The sequence below is a fragment of the Theropithecus gelada genome, chromosome 8 (assembly GCF_003255815.1).
Source record: "Theropithecus gelada isolate Dixy chromosome 8, Tgel_1.0, whole genome shotgun sequence".
Classification (NCBI taxonomy): Eukaryota; Metazoa; Chordata; class Mammalia; order Primates; family Cercopithecidae; genus Theropithecus; species Theropithecus gelada.
The window spans coordinates 63,093,215-63,118,715 of NC_037676.1; the positions used below are offsets into that span (position 1 = coordinate 63,093,215).

Genomic DNA, 25,501 nt, shown 5'->3' on the forward strand with positions numbered 1-25,501 from the left:
ATCGGCAAGTGATTCCTTCTGAAAGTTCTAAAAGAAGAATCTGCTTCCTTGCCTTTTTCCATTTCTAGTGGCCCCTTGTATTCTTTGGCTGTCACCCCTTCCTCCATCTTCAAAGCCTGTTGCTCCAATCTCTGCTTCAACCATCACCCTGCCTTCTCCCGACTCCTCCCGAGAACTTTTTATAGACTGGTGTGATTACATCAGGCCACCTGGGTGACCCAGGATAATCTCCCCATCTCAAGATTCTTAATTTTATCACATCTGTAAAGTAGCTTTTGCCATATAAAGTAACATTCACAGGTTCTAGGAGTTAGGGCAGGGCATCTCTGGGGATCCTTGTTCAGCCTACTGCACAGCGCCTGTGTCCACCACATTTTAGGCCCACTTTCCCTGTGGCAGGCATTAGGTTGGCCCCAGCTCCTTACCACTACAAAGAATGCTGCAAAGAGCATTCACATTTCATGTCTTTTTATGAACTTGTGTGCAAACTTTCTTTCTTTCTTTTTCTTTTCTTTTTCTTTTTTTTTTTTGAGATGGAGTCTCGCTCTGTTGCCTAGGCTGGAGTGCAATGGTGCGACCTCGGCTCACTGCAACCTCTGCCTCTCAGATTCAAGCGATTCTCCTGCCTTAGCCTCCCAAGGAGCTGGGATTACAGGCACCCATGACAATGCCTGGCTAATTTTTGTGTTTTTAGTAGAGATGGGGCTTCACCAGGTTGGCCAGGCTGGTCTCGAACTCCTGACCTCAGGTGATCTGCCCGCTTCGGCCTCCCAAAGTGCTGGGATTACAGGCGTGAGCCACCGTGCCCAGCCATGTGCAAACTTTCTTAGGATTTGTGCCCAGAAATGAAATTGCACTGAAGGATCATTGATGCGTGCCTGTGGTGATTATAGCTGGGAAACGACTGTTTGCTCTCCAGAAAGGCTGTGCTGGTCAATCTACCTCACCAGGCGCATATGAACTTTTCTGTCTCCACTTTCTCACCAACATTTCCAATCACTTACCTTCTTGTTGCCAGATCTACGTCCCATGGTTGTGTTTTGCATTTCTCTCATTACCAGTGAGTTTTGTGTATCTCTTCATGTTTGTTAACCTTCTGATTTCATCTTTATAAACTGCCTGTTCAGCCCCTTTGCCATTTTTCTATTGGTGTTACTGTTTTCCAAGTTGGTTTTATTTAGGAAGTCAGTCTCCGGCCCTCTATCAGAAAAGACTTATCCTAGGTTTTCTTGACTTTATAGTTTCACCTTTCGCGTTCAGGTTTTCATCTATCTGGTGTCACCTTCGTCTTTGTTATCACGTCAACATGCAATCTTTTCTCCATAGTGAGAAAATTTTTCCATTATCAGCTACTAAAACTTCTGCCCCTTAATGGTTTGTAGTGCCACTATTATTATATATTAAGTTCCTGTGTGTGTGTGTAATATTCTATTAGTTTCTTTGTTCTTGCATCAATATCACACCTTTTTTATTACTGTGGCTTTATGCTATGCTTTATTTTATAGTGTGAAATACCTGATAGACTATTTTCAAGATGGATTTAGGTGTTTTATTCTTCCATATTCATGGTAATATAAATTTGAGTTCCTCAAAAATTTACTGCCTAGTCATGATTATGATAGTATTGAAATCATGGATTAATTTAAAAACATTTGCATCCTTACAGTAACAAGTTAGCCATCTAAGGGCATGGAATAGCTCCCCATTTTTTCAGATCATCTTTTACGTTTTTAATCAAATTTACTTTTCTCCACAGATAAATTCAGGATTCTTGGCCAGTTCATAGATTTTGGTACCATTATGAATGAAGGATCTTATTTTTAAATTTCTTGTTGGGTATTTTCTGGCATAAAAACTGTTATTCATTTTAGTAGGTTGATCACACTGACAAACTTTCTAAACTCTTGATTAGTTCTAATGGTGTGTTGTTGATCCTTCTTTTTTCTAAATAGATGATAATATTTTCTGAAACCATGCCAGTTTTATTGCTTTAGAAAACATTTTTCCCAGCCGGGCGTGGTGGCTCACATCTGTAATCCCAGCACTTTGGGAGGCCGAGGTGGGCGGATCATGAGCTCAGGAGATCAAGACCATCCTGGCTAACACAGTGAAACCATGTCTCTACTAAAAATACAAAAAATTAGTGGGGCGTGATGGCTGGCGCCTGTAGTCCCAGCTACCCGGGAGGCTGAAGCAGGAGAACGGGGTGAACCCAGGAGGTGGAGCTTGCAGCAAACCAAGAACACGCCACTGCACTTTAGCCTGGGCAACAGAGCAAGACTCCATCTAAAAAAAAAAAAAAAAAAAACGAAAAAGAAAGAAAATATTTTTCCCATAATCCTGTGAAAGCTTCATTACCTAAATTAAGAGCCTGTCATTCAAGACATCGCTACTTTTTTTGTTAAGTATAATAACATTTGAAAAATACTTAATGATCACTCTCTGTCATTTCAGCATACCTGTGAGAAAGACAAGAATAGGAGAGTTGTAATTTACAAGGATGTAGTCACTGTGCATTATTAAATGTATACTCCCTGCTGGGCCTTTCTCTAGAATGCTTTGTTTAGTCAACACTTTAAAATACACTTAGTTAGAAGAATAAATTTAGTTAGGGGAATAAAATTCAGAAAACCTTAATCAGAATTAAAGATAAAATGTGTAAAGTAATGACATCATATCCCAAGTAATTATCCCTCATTCAACATTCTGAGGGTTACTAGATCTTTTCCTTTCCTAGGTTATTTGTTTACTCAGTAAATTACTCAGATCTTGCCTATTCTATAAAGGTTGGGTTATTTTTTCCAAGTCAGTTTCACTTCCTGTTTTTTTAAAGGAAACAAATAATAACTTGGAACATTTTTTTGAGCTTTACACATCTAAGAAGTGTGTAGTATCATGGTTTATACTTATATGGTTACCCTAAAGTTGTTCTAAGTATTTGCTATGTCTTAACTCATTAAGGTCTTAACTCGGAAAGGTCTAATCCTTTTGACTGAAATATCTGGGGGGAAATGTCATTGGGTCTGGTGCTGGGGAAAGTTGGGATCTGAATAATTTTTTATTTTATCTGTCACCTATCAACTTCCCCATCACGGGACATACCACAGAGATGTGTTGGTCCAGCAGAAGCACAGCCTTGCCCTTATGCCCTCACATGCTGGAGCTGCAAAAAGCTGGAGGAATCCAACCTATTCAAGTTATGAGAAAGAACCAACTCTCTTCAGCCCACCCAGCTGGTGAGAGGCAGGTACTAACACTCGGGTATGCTTTCTCTCACCCCAGTTCTTCCACCAGCACACAAAATGCCCTTCTTCCCACCTTCGCAAGGGTGAACTGTAGTTAATCATCAAGAACAAGGATGGTGTGGAAGAAAAAAGAAAGGGGCAGATACAGCCTAGATAATAAGTAGCATTGTATAATGTTGGGTATTTTTTTGTTAAGACTCATATCAATTCAAATAAAACATAGATTATAATAGCTAACACTATTAATCCTTGCTATGCATATTTTATATGGATTATCTCATTTAATCCCTACAAAAGCCTATGATATGGATGTTATCATCATTCCTATTTTATAGATGAGAAAACAGGCTTCGAAATGTCAGGTAACTTCCCTATGATGCCACTAGACAGTGGCAGAGAAAGGACTCAAATCAAGAACTCTCTGATACATAAATCCATGTCCTTAACCATCAGCCTATCCGTGGTCAATTTTCTTACCTCCATTTTACAGCTATGACCTGGCATAGCCCAGTGTGGCAGAGTTCTTAGATACAAGTTATGGCAACCAACTCTGGTTCACTTACGTAGAAAGAGAGTTGGTTCATTTATGCAGGAAGAGGAAACCTAGCAAAACTCACCAACTCCAGGTTGCAAGAACCTTGCAGTTCTCTGGGGCACCCCAGGGAATCCCCCTGACCCCATCTATGCACCTATTGTCCACTGCAGAGCAGAACTCCATTTATTCTTTCTTAGTAGATGGATTACTTCTGTCAAAACCCATATTATCCCCCATCCCTCACACACCACACTTCCTTTTTTGTTTTTCTTTCTTTCTTCTTTTTTTCTTTCTTTCTTTCTCTCTCTCTCTCTTCCTTTCTTTCTTTCTTTCTTTCTTTCTTTCTTTCTTTCTTTCTTTCTTTCTTTCTTTCTTTCTTTCTTTCTTTCTTCCTTTCCTTTCCCTCCCTTCCTTCCTTCCTTCCTTCCTTCCTTCCTTCCTTCCTTCCTTCCTTCCTTCCTTCCTTCCTTCCTTCCTTCCTTTCTTTCTTTCTTTCTTGCTTTCTTGCTTTCTTTCTTTCTTTCTTTCTCTTTCTTTCCTTCCTTCTTTCTTTCTTTTTTTTTAGACAGGGTCTCATGCTGGAGTGCAGTGGTGTGATCTCAGCTTACTGCAGCCCTCTGCCTCCTGGGATCAAGCAATTCTCCTGCCTCAGCCTCCTGAGTAACTGGGACTACAGGCACTTACCACCATGCCTGGCTAATTTTTGTATTTTTAGTAGAGACGGGTTTTCACCATGTTGACCAGGCTGGTCTCCAACTCCTGGCCTCAGGTGATCCACCTGCCTCGGCCTACACTGTTTTTTCAATCCAGTGGCAAGAGGACTTTGAAATGTCCAGGTGTGAGTCTCAGCTTCAAATTTACAATGGAACCATTGCTGCCTCGCCTTATTTCTTATATTCTTCCCTTATTTATGAAGACCTCTAATAAAGCCCAGAACTAGAAGGTCAGAAAACAAAATAGCTGCAAGTGGTTGTGAGGCTTTACTACTCCTCCAACCATCCCTATTCACAGGAAGGATCCACTGCGTGTGGATCACTGGTTCCCACTTTCTGTATGTCCCAAACTGTTACATCGAGTGGTATGAACTCACCATTTATGCAGGTCAAAAATGATGATTCACTGGCAATATCATTTAGTTTAAGAGCAAGGATTTCCCCCAACATTTGCTGTTTCTAGAACTGAGTCTTCATTTGGTTATGCTGCTGTTCTACAAGGGCAGCTACTTCTGAGATGTGGGCTACAAGGCAAGCTTGGAGAATCCCATAGACTTCAACCCGTTGCCTGTCTTCTTTCACTCAAAAATAACTGCTTTAGGCCAGGTGTGGTGGCTCACGCCTGTAATCCCAGCACTTTGGGAGGCCGAGGAGAGCTGATCACCTGAGGTCAGGAGATCGAGACCAGCCTGACTAACATGGTGAAACCCTGTCTCTACTAAAAATGCAAACAATAAGCCAGGCAGGTTGGCATGCACCTGTAGTCCCAGCTACTCGGGAGCCTGAGGCAAAAGTATTGTTTGAACCTGGGAGGTAGAGCTTGCAGTGAGCAGAGATTGCACCACTGCACTCCAGCCTGGGCGACAAAGTGAGACTCCTTCTCAAAAAAAAAAAAAAAAGTGCTTTAGTGAAAAGCAATTCTATGTGAGTATGAGATACCATCATGATTAATAAGGTGTTCATGAAGGCCATGTGGGCCATGAAGGAAGAAGCTTGTTAGGAAGGAATGTCAATGCAATCCAGGTTCATAATAAGTCTTTATTCCAGTGATGACAAATTGCTACCTCTACAGTTATGGAAAAGATTCAGTGTAATCAACAGGCTACCGAAGGCAAGCTGCTGCTCCTGATTTTGGTGCCACATTGACATTCAGGGTTTGTCACTGAAGTAGGCAAGTGGGATGTGCAGCCAGGTGAGGGCCCATGCTTGTCTCTGAGCCCTTGCATAGCTTCCTCCCTCCATGGCCTCTCACGTCATGTACCTATTGGGTGGCACTGGGTTTCTGGGGATAGTGGCTGACTGATATCCCGAGAGGATGGTCATGTCCACCTTATTAAAGAGCGCCTTCTTCACTGGAAGGAATTTTGGTGAGTCTTATCATGGCATTATTGGTGCCTGTTCTCAGAGGTCAGTCTATATTCTTTCCCTGATCTGGTCACCAACTCTTAAGTCTTGCTCTTTACTAAGTTTTTACTAGGTGGTCAAACAATTAATCACTGTCCACACAGCCTGACCTCAACTCCTATCTCCTTCTTGGTAAAATACAGAATGAGAAGAACCAATTAGTTATGCTGGGATGATTGCCTTTCTTTACTGTTTTTCAAGAGTCAGTGTCACTCTTTAGCAGTCTACTCCCAGCAAACACCTACACACTGTGCAAAGTCATATACACACAGATTTGTTTTTCCATTTTCAGTCAACTGATCAGGAGGATTCTCCATGAGGCTTAGGTATAGGATGAGGGAAGGGTCATAACATAGTAGGCAATGTACCTACGTGTGCGAGCCATCTGCCCATACAATTTTCTTATGCCTTCAGGATCTGCACAGCCTAAGTGATGGTGCTTTGGGGAATGCCTGAATTTTGGCTGGAAGGATGAGATAAAACCTACTTCATAATGCAGAGCTCAGGTTCACCTGGTTTTCTATGATTAAATTTGCAGCATCCATCAGGGTCCAGTAGCAATCTTTTCTCAACAGAAAAATAATTCTTGCCAAGTGGTTGTGGCTTTACTCCTAAAACCTAGGGGCCTGGCAGAGTCTTCATATAGTTGCCTCATTTGCAACCTGCACTTTGAACACCCTTGGATCCAGTCTTAAGGCTCAAATGGAAGAGATCTTTCTGCCACAGACTTGTCCAGTTGGAGACTGGTGGGGCCCTCCTTAAAGCTAGTAGCCTTTCAATTACCTGGTGCATGGAGGAGAAAGCACAGCCAAATGTGGCATATGTTGCCTCCAAACTCGAAAAAGGTTCACAAAGTATTGTACTTCTTTCTTACGGGCTGCAAGGTGAGACAATTAGTTCTTTACTTTTCAGAAGATATGCCTTCGGTGCCCCCATGGATCTCCCAGAAAGTTTACTGATGTGTTCTTCATTTCATTTTCATGGGATACCTCTGGCTTATGCTATCTTACCAAGAAATCTATGGCACCTGCTATTTTCTGCTCTCTGAGTCCTATCATACTGATGTTATCAATGTAGTAGACCAATGTGATGTCTTTTGGGAAAGCAAAATGATCAATTTTCCTTTAGCACAGAGCCCTAAAGCAAGAGGATGAAAAGTTTCTGGTGTCCAGCCTGCCAAAAACAATCTTCTTCTGATGTTTTGTAATTATTAGGATGGGAAAAAAGCATTTTTGAGATCAGTACTTGCATGGAAAATACCAGGGGCTGAGTTGGTTTATTTCAGTAGAGAAAGACCACATCTGGGACAGTGGTGGCAATTAGAGCAACCATTTTATTAGCCTTATGATAATCCACTGCCATTCCTTCTCCAGAACCCTTTTATCTTTTGCATCACCCTGAGCTCTGTTGCTTATCACTACTTCTGTTTCCAGTTCCTTTATCAATGAACATCCTTAGTCCGAAGCAACAGAAACTGGCTCTGGCTGATTTCTGTATGGTATAGCCCCTCCATCTTTAAAGTCTTCGGTAAAAGAACTTATCTCTGCGGTTCCCCCAAGGACAGAACATAGTTTTTTACTTATTATTTGCTAGGGAGAGCATGTGTCAAGGACTTCCATTCAGTTCTTCCACCATTGTAGCCTTTACTTCACCTCTAAGGGAGAGTTAAAGTGAGGACTGGACTGATTACTGAGATGACACGTGCAGTCAGTGGGGAAAGGGTTCAGGATTCCACTGAATCTCCTGGGAGAGGGCTTTGGTCAAAACTCTATTTCTTACCTCACTCCCCAAAAGCTCCCTCTTTGATGAGAGGACCACAGTGGTGTTCTGGGTCTCCAGGAGGTGGTGTTTACTAAGAGCATCAGCAATCTATCCTGTAGAAAATGGGAACCATGATGCCATAAATAACATTAGTCTTCACCTGATCCATGCATCCCTCAATGCTTTGGTGAAGGGAATGTTTTCTTGGGACCCTCTTTGGAGATGTGGTAAGGTTTGAGGGAATGTGTTTCACTTACTTGCTCATGATAAATCTGCTCCCATCCTTTCTCACTCTCCAACCCCCACATCTTTGGAGTCCTTCAACTATATTTTACCAGGTAATGCCTGGCATCTCAATCTCATTCAGCAGGGACTATCATTGAGTACAGGTTTCTGTTGACCAAACAAGTAAACAACTGAATCTGTTCCCAGCTGTCTGGGCTAGCTCAAAGAATCCAGACTCTCTGGAAAATATACCTATACCCATGAAATTCAGTTCAATCTACAAGTGTATACTTCCCACCTTGATGTGGCCCTTCAGAATACATCTTCATATGTATTTGTCAGATTTGTGTTAAACTAAATTACTTCTTTGGTGTGCAATTTCTTGGGGGCTAAGATTTGGTATTCTACTTGGCCTTCCAGAATATTCTGGGGCCTGACTCTAGTTAAAAAGCTAATTAGATGTCTAAGAAAGTTGTAGATGTGGGTCATAAGGATAATTTTTGCCCAGTTGAAGTAGTTGGGGAGGTTCTTCCACAAGATAGCAATAGCTTTGTTGCAAAAGAGACGATGGACTTCCCTGGTCTGCATGGAGAACTCAAGGGGAGCCAGGGGATCCTCACACTCTGAAGTCCACTGGATCCCCGCAAGTCCCCATTTCAGTCACAGGCTTTTACTCATTCCTAACCAATGTGCTACATTTTGCATAAGAGACTAGGAAAGCTGTGAATCCATAAGCATACAGTATCCAACTTTGAGTTTAGTTTTTGACCTCCTCATATCTAAGGCTGTACGAAATAAGAGTTTGCTATAACAACTCCAAGTTTAAAGACGATGCTTTGAGTCAAGAATTTAGATATTTGAGTATTTTCTTTAGGTTGTCCCCCTCTGTAGAGACAACCACCCCACTCTTAGATCTTGAATTCCTCATAACCTTCATAGCACTGTAGGCAGGGACCCCTGTCCCCACTGAAGCTTGCTGTTAGGGAAAGGGCATTTTATTTGAAGGATGACAGGTCATGATGAACCGTTTTGCCACCATGCCATAAGATCTGACAGAATCACATCCAGCATTTTTTTTCCTGCTGTCTGTACCAACTAAGCATGATAACCGAGCCCAGATTCTCCTCATTACCATAAGGTCTGTTTCTGATAACCACTTCTGGTTCCAATTTCCCCATCTGTGGGCATTTTTAGTTTTAAGCAGCAGGAACTTACTGTCCATTTAAACAGAAAAGAAACTCATTAAACAAGATACCATGAATCTCAGAGAATTTCTAGAAGTGTGAGAGAACAAGGAATAATTCCCCCAAATCAGATCACAGAACGTATCCAATGAAGATTATGGCTCTTTTCTCCCACACCTGACACCTTGTTCATGAGACACAAGAACCAACACTACTGGATCTGTTCTCCTGGGATCTTGACTTGCTACAACCATTACTGCACCAGAGAGAACTTCTTGTGGTGCCACCTCTTTGTGCCACACTCTGACTCCTAGTGCAGGGCACGTGAATTTCGTGGTGGAGCTGAGTCATCCCTTTGCCCTAGCAATCAGGGCGGCCAAGGAAACCTGGCATTTTCAGCTCTGATAATGGGAACTGGGCTCTGTTTTTCAAAAAACTTGTGAGGTGGGAATTCCCTAAAACTGGGAAGAGGATTGTCCAAAACTTTGATTCACATATACTACACCATGTCACGGGATACATCAACAATTTAAAAAATTACCATTGAGTACCTATTGCCTTGGGAATAGATAGATGAATAAAATAAAATCCCTAAGATTATAAAGTTTAGGGTCTTATGTGAGAAACTCATCTAAATAAGTATGAGGGCCTGAGAGCGCAGAGGAGGAAATCATTCATTTCAACTTGGATAACTAAGGAAGACTTAGTAGAACGAATGATATTTGCATTGGGTCTTGAAGGCTAAATAAGGGCCCATTAAAGAAAAGTGAGGCGTAGGATGAGGGACATGTAAGGAGAGAATTCTAGAGTATAAATATTTATTAAAGTTGATGACATAGTCAGGGAATGTCGAATAGTCCAAAGTTAGTAGAATAACCTAGCTAAAGGGGGATATAGAGAATAGATTTCAAGATCTTGAAAACTAGGCTGGATATTTATCTTCTAAGGGGAACCAGTAAAGACAATTAAGCAAGCAAGAAAAAAATACAAAACTTCTGTTTTAGAAAGAGAAGCTTGGAAGATGGTTTTAAGTGGGAGGAGGCCACGATCAGGAGGAAAGTTAAGTGAGTTGTTGCCAATGGCGAGAGATTACAAGGGTCAGAAGAAACATGAAGGTCATGACGATGGATGGGATTGGACTGAGAGTATTTTGGAAGCACTATTTATTAATATTAGTGATAAAACGAATATGAAGTACAAAGGAAAGGGAAGAATTAAAGATAACCCTAATGTTTCTGGTTTGAATGTCTGAGCTGGAAAGCCATTGACTGAGGTTGAAATACAGGAAGAAGTGACAGGTGCAGGAAGAAAACATGCTGTTTGGTTATGGACTTTCAGAGTTTGGGGCATTTGAAAGGCATTTGGGTTGGAAAGTTGGATCTACAGACCAGTGGTCTGGCCTGGACATACAGATTTGGGATTCGTAGGCACAAGATGGGCGGTTGCAGGCCTGAGAGTCAACCAGGTTGGCTAGGGATAATGGACAGAACTGCGAACTCCCAGGACCAGCAACACTAAATTTTTGAATAGGAAAGGACTGGAGAAGTGGGTGGAGAGGTAGAGGAAAAGCAGGAGAGAATACATTTTTATAAATAAAAGAGAGGAGGGGGAAGGAAAAGGAGTTACAAGAATCAGGAGTTGCAGTGGGGCACTCAGCTCCTTTTTTGAGCATGTCAGTGGAATACTAGCAGCAGGACCCAAACATCAGTGAGTCTTGGAAGGAAAGCAAAGAAGGGGAGCCGATGGGGAGCACGATTTCATGACTAAGAGCTGAGCAGGAGCCAGACTCCTGATATCTGACTCCAGACCCGCACACTCCTCTGGGGCTCCTCAAACACGTTGCTGGCACACAGTCCCTGCTGGCCAATGTTTGCACATGAAAAAAGGGGTCCTGCCAAGAACCAGGTTTGGACTCTAAGCTAAAGAAAGTTGAACATGCTTTTTTACTGCCAAATGCCTCAGGGAATGTAAGAGTGTTTAATGTGCGTTGAGAATCTCTACAAGCTGGAGATGACACAAACTCTCAGAACCTGCATGTTTGTTGGTCGTGAGTTCTCATTTCTTGAAATGTGTGTTTCAAAAGACACCTGTGGAGAACTATCATTCTGTTTTATCCACTGTACCCAGTTGCTTCCATAAAAGGGTTATATCAGAATGCGGTGTAGACTGAGGGGCCTGAGAACCGCGGGGGCACTAGTTCCACGGCTGGGAGCCTCACAGACTTTTAGCATCAGCAAACTGGCTGAATTTCAACCATTCAGAAAAGTCTCTCCTTTTTTCATATTTTAATATTTCTGAAATCAAGGTGGGCCTTATAATTGATAAACATATTTAATATAGTGCTTTTGGCCAGGCGCGGTGGCTCACTCCTGTAATCCCAGCATTTTGGGAGTCAAGGTGGATAGATCACCTGAGGTCAGGAGTTCGAGACCAGCCTGGCCAACATGGCAAAACCCCATCTCTACTAAAATTACAAAAATTAGCTGAGGATGGTGGCATGTGCCTGTAATACCAGCTAGTTGGGAGGCTGAAGCAGGAGGACCCCTTGAGCCAGGGAGGCAGAGGTTCCTACATGCAGTGAGCCAAGATTGCACCACTGCATTCTAGCCTGGGCAACAGAGCGAGACTCTGTCTCAAAAAAAAAAAAAAATATATATATATATATAAAATATATATATAAAATAGACGTATATATACACAAATATATATGTGTGTGTGTGTGTATATATACATATATATATTTATATATAGAAAAAGCATAGTGCTTTTTTTCTTAATGCCCCATGGTTGTTACTAAACCAATAGTGTAGAACAACTCAGATATTCATATTGCTGCAGGCAATTTTAGTACTGAGGGACGATAAAATTAGTGAGAGAAAGTCTGAAAAGAAACAGGACCTTTACATAGCCTCAGATTATCTCATTTGCTCCCCCCTTCCTTTCTTATTACAAAGGGAGAAGTAATAATGTTACTATGGAGGAACCTGGCAGACTTCACCCTGACCAAGGGACCAAGGTTAACATCAACAGTCATAAGACATATTGGCATCAGGTACCTCATAATATGATACACTGAGAAGACCACATCCCCTCTGTAATATCTTCCCAATAATGTATCACCTTTGTCTGGTCATGAGAAAACATCAGGCACAGCCAAACTGAGGAGCATTTTACACAATACCTGAGCAGCATTTTTCAAAAGACAAGTAAAGACTGAGCTGAGCAACTATCACAGATGGGCGGGGAGCAGGAGACATGACACCTACATGCAAGGTGGGACACTGGATTCGGTCCTGGAACAGAAAAAGGACCTTAATGAAAAAACTGGTGAAATCCAAATGAAAGTCTACAATTTGACTAACAGAATCATACAAGTTTCTTCATTTTATAATTATATTATGGTTACTTCAGGGTTAACAAAGGGGAAGCTGTATGAGGAGCATACAGGAACACTTTGTACTATTTGGGCAACTCATCTTTGCATCTAAAATTAACTCAAAGTAGAAAGTTAAAACCAAAAAACAGAGATTTAGCCCCTTCCCCATGTGATGCCCTGCACAGCCTCTGGACTCTTCAGAGAGTCCCTACAGCAAGAAGGTTCTTACCAGACACATCCCCTTGACCTTAGACTGTCCTGCCTGCAGAACTGTACCCTGAAAGCCACTTTCTTTCCCTTAATGGGACAGAAACAAAGACACGGGGAAGCTGTAGGCCACAGTGACCAGCAGGAAAGTTGAAATGAAGCTGCAGAGTGAAGCTTCTGCTTCCTCAACTCAGTTGAGCAGCATAGGGTGATGGGAGCAGCAGGGACTAGGCAACACTCAGCTCACCTAGGACACTTGCCAGGCTTTGGCTCAGGAGGGGCAGAATATGGTGTTTGCCCAATCACTGAAACCAGAAGTTATTGCCTAAACATACTGCCAAAAACTCTCTCTGAAGTCTCTGTTTAAGAGCCATGGAAGATGGGAAAATTAAGTTATTTCTTTTCAAATCCAACTCAAAAGGCACAAAGAGCTGCTTATGCTCATCACTCGTGTGACAGCCAACTTTCCTTTTTTCACCAACCCACACAGGGGCCTCCTCTGGTCAAAGACCGAAAAGTAATATTTCACAGTAATATTTCATTAGTAGTAATATTTCACAGTAATATTTCATTAAACAAAACAGCAACAAACACACAAACAAACGATACTGTGCCCTGTCACTAATGGCACATTTGAATGGAGGGAAAATGCTATGTTCTGTCCTCTCCAGCTGCTGCCTCTCTGAGCTGTTGTATCAGGGATACTGGATGTGGCCCTGGCACTACCTGGACATGACAGGTGGAGGGAGGAGAGAAAGGAGGGGGAGGTGAGGGAGAGAGAGAGTGGGCAACACGGGCGGTGTGCGGGATGGTATTTGTAAACAGGCCTTTGGGATGCCTTAAATTCTGCCAACAATTTGAGTGTTTGCTTATGGGACTGGCTTTAGAGATCATGATTTATCAACCTGGGATTAGAATGAAGAATATCCTCTGGGAAGGAAGCCAGTCTTGTACCCCTGAGCCAGTCTCTTATTTAGAAATGGGTTTCCTCCTCATCACAGTGCTCTCCAGGAGAAATTTCTGTGATGACAGAAATTTTCTGTGTCTGTGCTCTTCTGTACAGTTGTCACTAGCCACATGTGCCGTGGAGCACCTGAAATGCAGCCAGTGTAACGGCAGGACAAGTTTAAATGTAAATAGTCAGTGGCTGCCTATTGGACACAGCTCAAAGGATTAGCTTAACCATATTTTTAAAAATCATGATATGGGTCAATATAAGCAAAGAGAAATAATTTCAAAGATGAGTATATATGTAATCAACCACCCAAACCCCAAAATATGTGGAAATAAGAAGTAGCCAAACAGATACTTTTACAATTGTACCCAGAATCATGGAATTTTAGGGCTGGAAAAAACCTTAGAACTCATCTGTTTCAACCTCCCTCATTTACTGCTAAGAAAGTAGGAGACCAGGGGAATATGTGATTTTGCCAGGGTCAAGGGCGAGATAGGGGAAGAAGCAGAACTAGAACTAGGTCTCCCCAGCCCCATTCCAGGGCTGTGCAGGATTGCACACGGCCTCATACACCTAAATTTGCAACCTCATTCCTGTTAAACCTGCATCGGTACCAATGAGTTATAGATGTACCCCATTTCTCGTCTCCAAACTCCCACTGTTCAGCCTCATCAAAATATCCCAAATGGGATGTTTCCAGAACAATTCTTTTTTAATGAAAAGCATCAAAGCTGCTGTCTTTTAGCCACATGGTCTGTCTTCTGGCCCCAAGGGAGGAGAGCTGAAATAATAAATCCTCTAGAGGATACAGAATCAAGGACACCAGAGAGCTTTCTCATAAATTGCCTCTCCATTACAATTTGAGTATATTCACAATGGAGAACTCTAAATAAGATGAGGGAGAGGCTAATTCATTTTATAAACATCGCTTTAAATCTCTTCGTGTACCTGAGCCATGAAATTAATTATGACTGTGATGAAACAGAAAAAAAAAAAAAGAGTTGTTTGAAACGGTAATGAATATTACCTATTACCAGAGCCTACTTTCTTAACCGGTTTACTTTCTAAAAGATAAGCAGATGATTTCATGGATCTAAATCTCCTTATGCAAAACCCAGATCAGAGCAAACCACCATTAATCGGGTATTCAGCAGAAAACATATTCAGCAGACAATCTATGTAGTATTCTTATCAAAAGATGTCTCTTGATTCTTCTAAAACAAGAGCAAGTTCCCTATTGGGGCCAACATTGGGAAAATTCATCCTCAAAGAGAAATATGAAATTCTAAAGATGAGTAACCACTTCTCAACAAGTGTGTGTGTGAGGGAGGCTGTTATGAAGATATTCCAGATGTTTTCCTCCTGGTGTGATTTTGGGGTCTTTGAAAAGACTAGTTCCTTACAAACTCACTCCTGGAATGTAAAAACCAAAGCTTCCACCTGCCTATCAAGGGAGGCTGGTCCAAGAAGTCTCACATGTCATTTGACTTCATTTGAATAAGAGCCCACTCTGATGAAGATTAAAATTCACTTATTGACATTGAAGCTTCTTTCTTCCTTTGCTCAAGGTCTTTCCTAAGCAAGACCCAGAAGCCCGCGGTAAAAGACAAATCTAGTATGTGAATTAATTTCTGCTGACTGTAAACACGTATACGATCAAAGTGACATCCTATGCATTCCATACAGCCTTGGCATGCCCAGAGGAGAATGGTGGCTTCTCAATAATCTATACACATGTAAATTATCACAGACACTGCATAAATAATTAAGGACGGTAAAAATACTACAGCAGCGAATATTTACCAAACACTTTCTATGTGCCATTATTTCTTATATTCCTCAAGACAATCTCTGAGATATGAAGAATTATTATCACCTTCATTGGCAGGATGAGGAAATTGAAGCAAAGATAAGTGAAATAACTTGCTTCGAGGCATGCAGCTACCAGGAGACAGAGTCAGGATTTGAATCTACGTTTACCTGACTTAGACCCGAACTCTTAAGAATTATATTAGTCTGCTATATTTTGCAGGGAGGAGGAGTAGAGAGAGACCAGGAGCCAATAAATAATAGGGTCCCATGCCTTCTGGACTATTATTTCTGGCCTGTCAAGAATGTTCCTTGGGGCCGAGGGTGGTATCTCATTCCTGTAATCTCAGCACTTTGGGAGGCCAAGGAAGGAGAATTGCTTGAGCACAGGATTGCAAGGCCGGCTTGGGGAGCAAGGCAAGACCCTGTTTCTTTAAAAAAAAAAAAAACAAAAAATCAGCCAGGGCATGGTGGCATATACCTGCAGTCCCGGCTACTTGGGATGCTAAGGCAGGAGGATCCTTGAACCCGTGAGGTTGAGGCTGCAGTGACCTGTGATCATGCCACTGCACTCCAGCCTGGGCAACAGAGCAAGACCCTGTCTCAGAAAAAAAAAAAAAAAAAGGGGAATATTCTTTGGTTCTACTCATTGCCCCACCCCCTTAATCCTCCCAGGTGCCAGGTGTGGATCCAGTCAATTGGAATATTTGCCTTCAGTGACTTTCACTCTTCATTCCAAGCTCCTTCCTTCCACCTCCAAGCCCTGCCAATACTCTGTGGTCTCAATTTTTGTAGGTCCTCCTGTGCTCTCTCAAATCATGACCAATCTTCATCTATTCTGCATTCAGAATGTAATGTGTGTGCTAACTGAATCAAGCTTCTTCCTTTAAGCTAAATCTTTGGTTCTGGGAGGACACAATCAATACCTTTACCTCGTGTGTCCTGGTGGTAAGAATTTTAGCCACATTGTTTCCCCTAGGCAGAGCTCTCACAAAGATGTTCACTTAATAAGGTCAGAGGTGGTCAGGGAGGAAATGGTACGTGTATTGGTTTTATCATCAACGATTACAGTTTTTTTGGGAAAGCCAAACCTTTGCGTTGCTACACTCTTACACTTTGAAGAATCCAGTAACTGTTTTAGAATTACCACAAAGTTTACCTTCGAAAAATGCCACTTTCTTGCTTAACATGCTGGGGGAGAGACAATCCAAGTGTGAGGTTCCTTTCCAGATAGATTTTCCTGGAAGTTAATATTTGGGTGCTGCTCAGTGAACTACACCCCATGAAGAAGGCTAAGCTGGGAGTTGGAAGTCTGTCATCTGCGCCATGGGTCTCTGTTCCCGAGGGCCTCCCACGGTGTGAACTGAGTGACCCTAGCATTGAAAGAGGTGGTTTCTCTACAAGCCTCGACATGGAGACCAACAACTCCAATTGGTGATTTGCTCAAGAAGCAGTGATCTGCCCAGCAGTGAGGAGAATCTGGATGTCTTGGACTTTGGAGAATCCCCAGTTTGCAAAGTGGCAGCCTTCTAAGGGGTTTTCAAGGGTAATTTTGGAAATTTGTGACTGTTCTCTGAGAGTGTGAGATATGACACTACTGGGTGATAATAAATGTATCATGTTCTCATAAAAATAACCATCAATGGCTAAGCAGCACCTGTGTTCTGAGCGTCCGTCTTTCAGCAGGCATTGTTTTGGAATTATATACATATGCTAGGAACAAAGGTGGCTGATTCCTTCCTTGCTGTATCCAGTTATGTTGTTGTCCTCAGAAGCAAGTGCCAGGCGATATTCATTCCACCGGCATCCCTTGATAGCACCTCTTGTGTCTGAGCCATCTAGAGGTAGTCCCCCTTTGTGACTCAGCCTTTCTCTTTCCATCACTCAGCTCTGCTTTTCTCTGGGTTGACTTTACTTTGGGACCCACTTTCTCCATATGTCAGCTCCTGGCAATTTTAGCTTGCCCACTGCAGCAAAGAGAGTGTTGCTTTGCAGAGAGTTACTGTGGGCATTTTGGAAGCCAGTTCCACTGGCTGTTGCTGCCTTGGTTTGGGTCATATGCTAATCCCAGCACCAGGCCAGGCCACGAAAGTGTGTGTGATGCTCTCATTGGCCAGTCCTGGGCCTGGAGCAGGGAGCTGTGCTGGGTTCAATCCACTTCCTGAAAAAACAAAAGGCCTGAGAGCGGGATGGGGTGGGGGACTCAAGAAGTCCCAGGCTGCTGTGGCCGAAGAAATGGCAATGGATGCTCACAGGCAAAAGCAACCTATGTCAGCTTCTCAGATCCTCTCCATTCCCACTTCTCCTGCCTCCATGTCTGCAGTCACTACCATGCAGTCTCTCTCGCCTCCTTTTCTCTACCTCCTCACTGGACTAGCTCTGCCTTTTACTGCCTCCCAATTTTCATGCCCTCAAGCCTCCTGTTTACTTCCTCTTCTGAGCCTCCTCCTATTTCTGCTTACTCTGCTGTTGTTCCTCTTTTACGGCCTGACATTGAGTTCCCTGGAAGTGTATCTAATTGGGTCTGTTAGCATCTAGGACAGAGTGTCCCTATCAATCAGCAGGGTCATGGGAAGCCAGCTCACAGCCACCAACAAGCCTCCAGATTGCTTCCTTCAGGTCCGATGCCTTTGCCTTGGATGATTGAGCAGGATGATAGAGCCACATCTCATGTTATAAATTAAGGCACTCACATAGAAGGTACGACCATTGGTGGCTTTGCTCAGAGTACAACAATCAGAGCTTCATGGCCTAAAGAACACATTTGGTATTTGTCCTAAAGGACCAGCCTTCATTATCTCTGTCTATGCTATATAAACCTAACATAACACTTGCTGAAAGAAAGATCTTTATAGAGTAGATGCAATGTGCTTTTTCATACTCTAGATGATACCACTGGTGGATGCACAGCTGGATGAAAACTCTAGAAACCAACAACCTCAATGACTGAAGGAAGATGAGTTGGATAAGAAAAAACGAAAAAGGGTAAGAAAAGGTAAAAGGTGGCCACGAGACGCTTTTAGAAAAACAAAGGTTGGCCAGGCACAGTGGCTCATGCCTGTAATCCTAGCACTTTGGGAGGCAGAGGCAGGCTGATCATCTGAAGTTAGGAGTTTGAGATCAGCCGGGCCAACAAAGTGAAACCCTGTCTCTACTAAAAATACAGAAAAAAAAAAGAAGTTAGCCAGGCATGGTGGCGGGTGCCTGTAATCCCTGGTACTCAGGAGGCTGAGGCAGGAGAATCGCTTGAACCTGGGAGGCGGAGGTTGCAGTGAGCCGAGATCAAGCCATTGCACTCCAGCCTGGACAACAAGAGTGAAACTCTGTCCCCCAAAAAAAGAAAAACAAAGATTAAAAAAGACGTTGCTCAGCTCTTCCACACCTACAGGGAGCGCACAGTATGGCAGATGGGTCTCAAAGGTAGCAAGAAACAATCTTATTAAACTGCAGGCGGGACTAGTAAGAGAACCTTCTAAAAGCATAGTCTTACACAGGGCCATGGCGTAGATTCGTGACTACTTCAGTGTAATTGAAATTTAGGAGCTTTGTAATTTGAGTTCTAAAATTTAATAGAAATGGGAAGCCCAACAGTTCTTTAATTTGATTTTAATAAAGGAGTCTTCATTTTATCTACCATGCTGTCTTCCTCCCTCCCAACTGTGATTACTGGTAGTCAGAACTAGGACGAGGCTAGCATAAAATTTAAGGAGACCCTCACTCCAAGCGCCAACACTGCATTTGCAGGAGCTAGAAAGTGAAGGCGTCCTTAAATATTGCACCCAGGGCTCCTGACCCTCTGCAATGGAAGTGTGGTGATTTCATTTTCCTAAAAGAAAAACTTTTTGGTGTTTTAGATGAGGTCAATCACTTTATCCTTCTCTTTCTGACCTGGGTTAATAGACTCAAACTAAAAATGAATTTCATTCATATATGTGTGAGATAGAGGTGAAAATGCAAATTTTTCTAAACGTAAAAATCAAAAAACAAAAAAACTTGATTTTATGTTATTTCACTTAACATGAATGATCAAAACACTCCTCCTGGCTGGGTTTGTCTGGGGCTGCCAGGTGCCCCCCTCTGCTCTGTGCATTTCTGCATTGGCAATGTGTCCCAGAGTCCAAGTGCTTTCTAGACAGCTCATGTTCATCTGTCTTATTAATAATTGGCTGCAACCTTTCCAATTTTCCCCTCTAATAGGCTTGCAAAGTTTTGTTACTTATCACATTATGAGCTCAATTCTTCTAGATTTTTACATTACTCATCTAACACCTTCAGGGAAATTGAAGGATCACCTGAGTAACTCTATGCTGATGAGGAAGCCTTTGAGGCAAGCACCAGCCTAGACAGGACCAGGATGTTCTCTGGAAACCTGGGTTAATTGTCTCCAGGCTGCTTGGCATAATCACCTCACTCAACTTTCCTTCCAGCAGTGAAAAAAGTCCTGAGAACAGATATCTCCCCAGAAAACAGTGGGAGCGGTCATCGCTCATTCCCTCACTGAGAGGTACCCTATTCACTCATTCATTTATTCCTTCTTCTACTTCCTAAGAGGTCTTACTCCCCACATTGAGCATACCTTATAATGATAAGCATGGCATTTCCTTTAATTTTCTTGGAACATATTCCAGGCTTCTTGCTCTATTAAAAATATGTATGTCTATTCAGGAAGATTCTTTCTCAAACATTTATTCCTGGAGGAAAAAAATCCTTAGAAACTTCGACTTGAAACCCCATCTCTACTAAAAAATACAAAAAACTAGCCGGGCGAGGTGGCGGGCGCCTGTAATCCCAGCTACTACTCGGAGGCTGAGGCAGGAGAATGGTGTAAACCCGGGAGGCAGAGCTTGCAGTGAGCTGAGATCTGGCCACTGCACTCCAGCCTGGGCGACAGAGTGAGACTCCGTCTCAAAAAAAAAAAAAAAAAAAAAAAAGAAACTTCGACTTAGGGGTGTATCTTTTCAAAATTGTATTGAAAAATAACTGTCTTTTGATGAATAGTAATGAATCGTGTTAAAAAAACATCAGATGTTCGAGTTGCAACTCTGGTATGAGCGTTGTAAAGAAATGATCGTTAACAAGGATTCCTCATGGGTTCTTGTGATGTCCTGAGGTTTCATTTCAGTGTGCTTGTTTGCTTGTTTGTTTGAATTAGAGAGAAGCAAGAGAGGTCATCTAGGGGGCCACTTGGCTGGTCAGACTGGTGTCCCAGGGGCACTACCAAAGTGAGTCTCTAGTCTGGTCCTGGCTTCTCAGGGCAAGAAGTGATTTGTTAGGCTACCTGGAGGTGTTTGGCTTAGGACTGCCTGTTGCTTAATCAAAATCACAAGAAACTGACATGTGAAACATAAGTCCAGTTCATGCATATTTAGTGCAAAATATACCAGCCAAATGGTCAAGAATATGTGTAACACTGCTGGCTGCTGGTGTCTGTCCATAAGAGCCTCCTGTATCCTTCTCCATTGCAGGGAGGTCCATCTCAGGGTGCATAATAATTTTAGCCATTGGTCAGGCCATCCTCCTCCCCCTCTTCTCCCCAACAGTATTAGGGAGAGAGTGACAATTTCTGGATTAAATTATCTTTCTAAAAGTCCCCATGTTTATCATTCCAATTTGGAAGAGTCTTTCTTGAGATTGGTTCTTTTCATTCACTGTGACCAGCCCAAGGACCCATTTGGTGACATGATATTGCCTTCCTAGAAATGTATGCTCACCACCCATTGGGCCTGGGGTTCTTAAATTTCTCTAAGCCATGCATTCAGTGACTATTACCCAGAGTCTATCATTTCTGCAGACAGTTGATTGCATCTAGTATACCAAGAGTTTCTGCATGTCAGGGGGCCCTTCCTGAAGGGCCGAATTGGCCCTGCTGGTGCCTCCATGTACAGACAATTTTGACAACGACCACACAAAGCAGAAGAAATGATCGATGTGTCTATGAAACCAAAGCAAACTGAAGGCCTGCTTTGCCTGCCTTTGTTGAACTTCAACCTCGTTTAAGTGTAACAGCAAATAAACGTTGTGTAGAGGTCTCAAGATTCGAAAGCTCCCCTCCCTCAATATACACACTGGTGCTCACGTATATACATTTGAACATATGAAAGGGTAAGCAAACCAGTGAAAACAGAGTTTTGTACTTAAAAACACTAAAAATACGTTTAATCTTTCTTGTCTATATTTTCACAATCAAGTTTGTGTGTTACAAAGTTCTAAAAATCTCAGTTTGGTCTGAATATTTATATTTAAAAACCAAACCTAATCTGATGGAAAAGCAGATGACGTCTCATTTATGCTTTAAGTAACACACCGAAAATGCATATCACGCCAGTGTGTGTGGGTAGGTTTTGCCTGTTCAAACTCTCACAATAGGCGGAGATGATTGATAACAAGACCAACTCGAGGTTGCTTCTCTGAAGCCCCACCCTCTCCCCCAACCCCTGCAAGGACAAGTCGGCTTTTTTTCAGTAGCATGAAGATTCAAAGTAAAAAAAAAAAAAAAAAATTGCATTGATTGGTTAGTCAGAATGCTTTCCTGGCTGGAAAACCACCACCGGAGGGGCCAGGAAATGACCATTTTCAGCCTTCTGTGGTACATGAAGTATAAACCATACACAGTATCATGTGAAACCAGGGAAACTCATCTATTTCAGGAAAATCCCCTTACCCCTCAGGGTTGTTGGTTTTTGTTCTATGTCAATCAAATTCCTGTATTTTCCTACAGAGCAGCTATGGTTCCCGCTGGAAGGAAACGGAAGACTTCAGTTCCCTGGAGGGAGCTTCTCCCGCAGCATACAGGTTCTTGGTGGAACCCTGTTGCATTTCCTCTGTAGGGCACACAGGTTTATCTAAGCTGTGAAAGCAACACAGAGATAAGACCCATGGTGTTTTCCTTGTTACAAAAAAACTGTCTACTTCCTGTCTGGAGAAACCAGGGACACTTGATTTTGAAGGGACTTCAGCAATGTAAGCATAAAATCAGCCCCTTCTCTTTAATTTAAATTCCACCCTTCCCTTGGGTGAGGGCTGTTTCTAAGTTATTTAAAGATTTAGAAAGTAGCTAGAAGGTCACTGGGTTTGTGGTGGCATTGGCTTTTACTCTTGTGCAATAAAACCACATTCTGCTTGTTCCTTTAGGTGAGGGCAGAAATGACTGGACGGAATGCCCACCTGCCCATACAGTTTGAAGAGAACAGTCCAAGTGCTCAAATACTTCAAAACCTTTTAAGAAATCAGAAATAGTAGGAAACATTGCATCTGAAGTCACAGAATATGCTAATGTTAACCCGTGTGGCTGGAATAAATGTGCAAGCTGATGTGTTAATCTCTGATGTATTTGGAGATATTTCCCTTATGTAAATAATTTAAATTGTCCACAAGGTAACTTCATTTTCTACAGAGTCTAATTTGATTTTAACATTATTTTTCAAGATCATGTGAGTTTATCATTTTGTTTTTGGTTTCATTCAATGGTAGCAATCTGAGATAGTCACATGCCCATCCAGGTCCAGTTGTATAACTTTTAACAAGTTATTTAACCTTCTCCTGTCTCGGTTTCCCCATTTATAAAGTGGGAATAATAATAGTATCTACGACCGGGCACGGTGGCTCACGCCAGTAATCCCAGCACTTTGGGAGGCTGAGGCAGGCAGATCCCTTGAGGTCAGGAGTTCGAGAACAACATGGTAAAATCCTGTCTCTACCAAAAATATAAAAAATTAGCCAGATGTGGTGGCACGTGCCTGTAATCACAGCTACTTGGGAGGCTGAGGCAGGAGAATTGCTTGAACTTGGGAGGTGGAGGTTGCGGTGAGCCAAGACCATGCCACTGCACTTCAGCCTCAGTGACAGAGCGAGACTCCATCTCAAAATAATAATAATAATAATAATAATAATAATAATATCTAACTCTGAGGGTGCTTCTCGATTAATTTAGCAAACATTGTTGCATGGTCCAAAAGTGTTATGCATTAAAGATACATGGAGAGCAATGCCTATCCCTGACTTTCTGGCTCTTAGGGATCAGGGAGAAAAATGGAGATGTAAGGACGCACAATAATAATAATAATAACAACAATGATAAAGATAATTTTACATGGTGTTAAGCTAAGAAGAAAAAGAACAGGTTATGAGGGTGATTTGATTGATTTGAGGGAAGGCCTCCCAGAGGTGGAGACATTTAAATGGAAGAATTTTTTTAAAAATTAGCCAGGTAAGAGCTAGGTATTGCAGGCAGAGGAAGGGGTGCGTGCAAAGGCCCAGAAGCCCAAGCAGGTGGAGGCATGTGCTGTGGGCTGATAGAGTCCACTGGCAGTAGGCAGGTCCAGGTGGCACTGGCTTGTAGGCCCAGAGAAGCAGTTGGAATTTTCCTGAGTTCAGTGGGAAACCACTGGAAGCCTTTAACACAAGGGCAGGACTTGACCTCATTCACAATTTTTTTTTTTTTTTTTTTGAGACAGAGTCTTACTCTGTACCCTGGCTGGGGTGCAGTGGTGTAATCTTGGCTCACTGCAACCTCCACTTCCTGGGTTCAAGTGATTCTCCTGCCTCAGTCTCCAGAGTAGCTGGGATTGCAGGTGCCCACCACTACCGGCTAATTTTTTTTTTTTTTTTCAATAGAGAAGGGGTTTCACCATGTTAGCCAGGATGGTTTCGATCTCCCGACCTCGGCCTCCCAAAGTGCTGGGATTATAGGTGTCAGCCACCTTGCCGGGCCTCATTCACATTTTTAAAAGAGCTCCTGACAGCTGGTCTTTGCTGGACACTGTGAACCACACAGTCCAAACCTTCTTCACTCCTGCAAACGCTGGCCACCCCGCAACTGTGAGATGCTCAAGGAGGAGTAAGAGGTAGCTGTGCTGGGGGTGCCCTACAACCCTCCTGCCTCAACATCCACCATGATCCACATCTGCAGCGAGACCTCTGTGCCCGACCATGTCATCCGGTCCCTGTTTAACACCCTCTTTATGAACTCCTGCTGCCTGGGCTTCATAGCATTCGCCTACTCCATGAAGTCTAGGGATAGGAAGATGGTTGGTGACCTGATCAGGGCCCAGGCCTATGCCTCCACTGCCAAGTGCCTGAACATCTGGGCCCTGGTTCTGGACATCCTCATGATCATTCTGTTTATCATCATCCCAGTGTTGATCTTCCAAGTCTATCGATAGAACAGGAAGCAGCATCCAGGCCAGGAGCTCTGACCATGACCTGTCTCCCACGCACTCCACCTTCCATTCCTTGCCCTGTATCAGCCCTTTATCCTCACACACGTTTCTACAATGGCATTCAATAAAGTTCACGTGTTCCTGGAAAAAAAAAAAAAAGAGCTTCCTAGCTAGAGGGTGGAGAGGGGACTAGGGAAGGAGTAGAAGCCAGGGCTTCCATTGTGAGGATTAAATGAGATAATGAATGTATAGCATTTGGTGTCATAACTGACCCGTCATCATTTCCCAGTTCATGTTAGTCATTTCTATTAATAGTTATGATCTATATTATTAATAATAGTACTTCCTAGGTATCATAATCTGATGGTATAAACTCAATGTGTACACCAGAAATTAAATGTCCCCTCTGATTTCATTCACTACAATGTCAGAAAAAAAGTTGTTAGAAAAAATTCCCAGTCTGTGACCTGGGGATTAGGGAACCCCGGGTTTGGAGAAGACTCAAGCCTACTGTGTCTGAGTCAGGAGATGGCAAATGAGTTTACTGGCCTAGATGAAACTCAAGTTAATTTTTATTCCCAAGTTCTTCACCTTATTATGGCCCACATAGTTAGCTGCACGTGCTAAGTGCAAACTTTTTGCCGAGCCAGTTTGTGAAACACTTTTCACTAATTAGTATACCAATCTATAAAAGAAGGCACTTCTTAAAAATACTTTGTTTTCCAGAAATCACAATACAGTACAGTACTCACTTTTGTGAGATTTACTTCTGACCCAACCAAGGATACATGCAGAGAGAATGTGTGTTTGGAGAGCTGGCATTCATGCAAATTTCAGGTTTTGAGAAAGGGATTTACTGGCTATCCAAAACCAAAGGCATGTGCTTCTCAACCTCTAGGCAGTAGGGCAGGATGGTATTCCTGTCTGAC

General features: G+C 42.6%; 1 pseudogene; it reads left to right on the plus strand.

Annotated features, from left to right (window-relative positions):
* The window catches only part of LOC112630163, a 31,313-nt pseudogene extending 6,738 nt beyond the window's left edge, over positions 1-24,575 (plus strand).
* Positions 24,576-25,501: the final 926 nt, after the last annotated feature.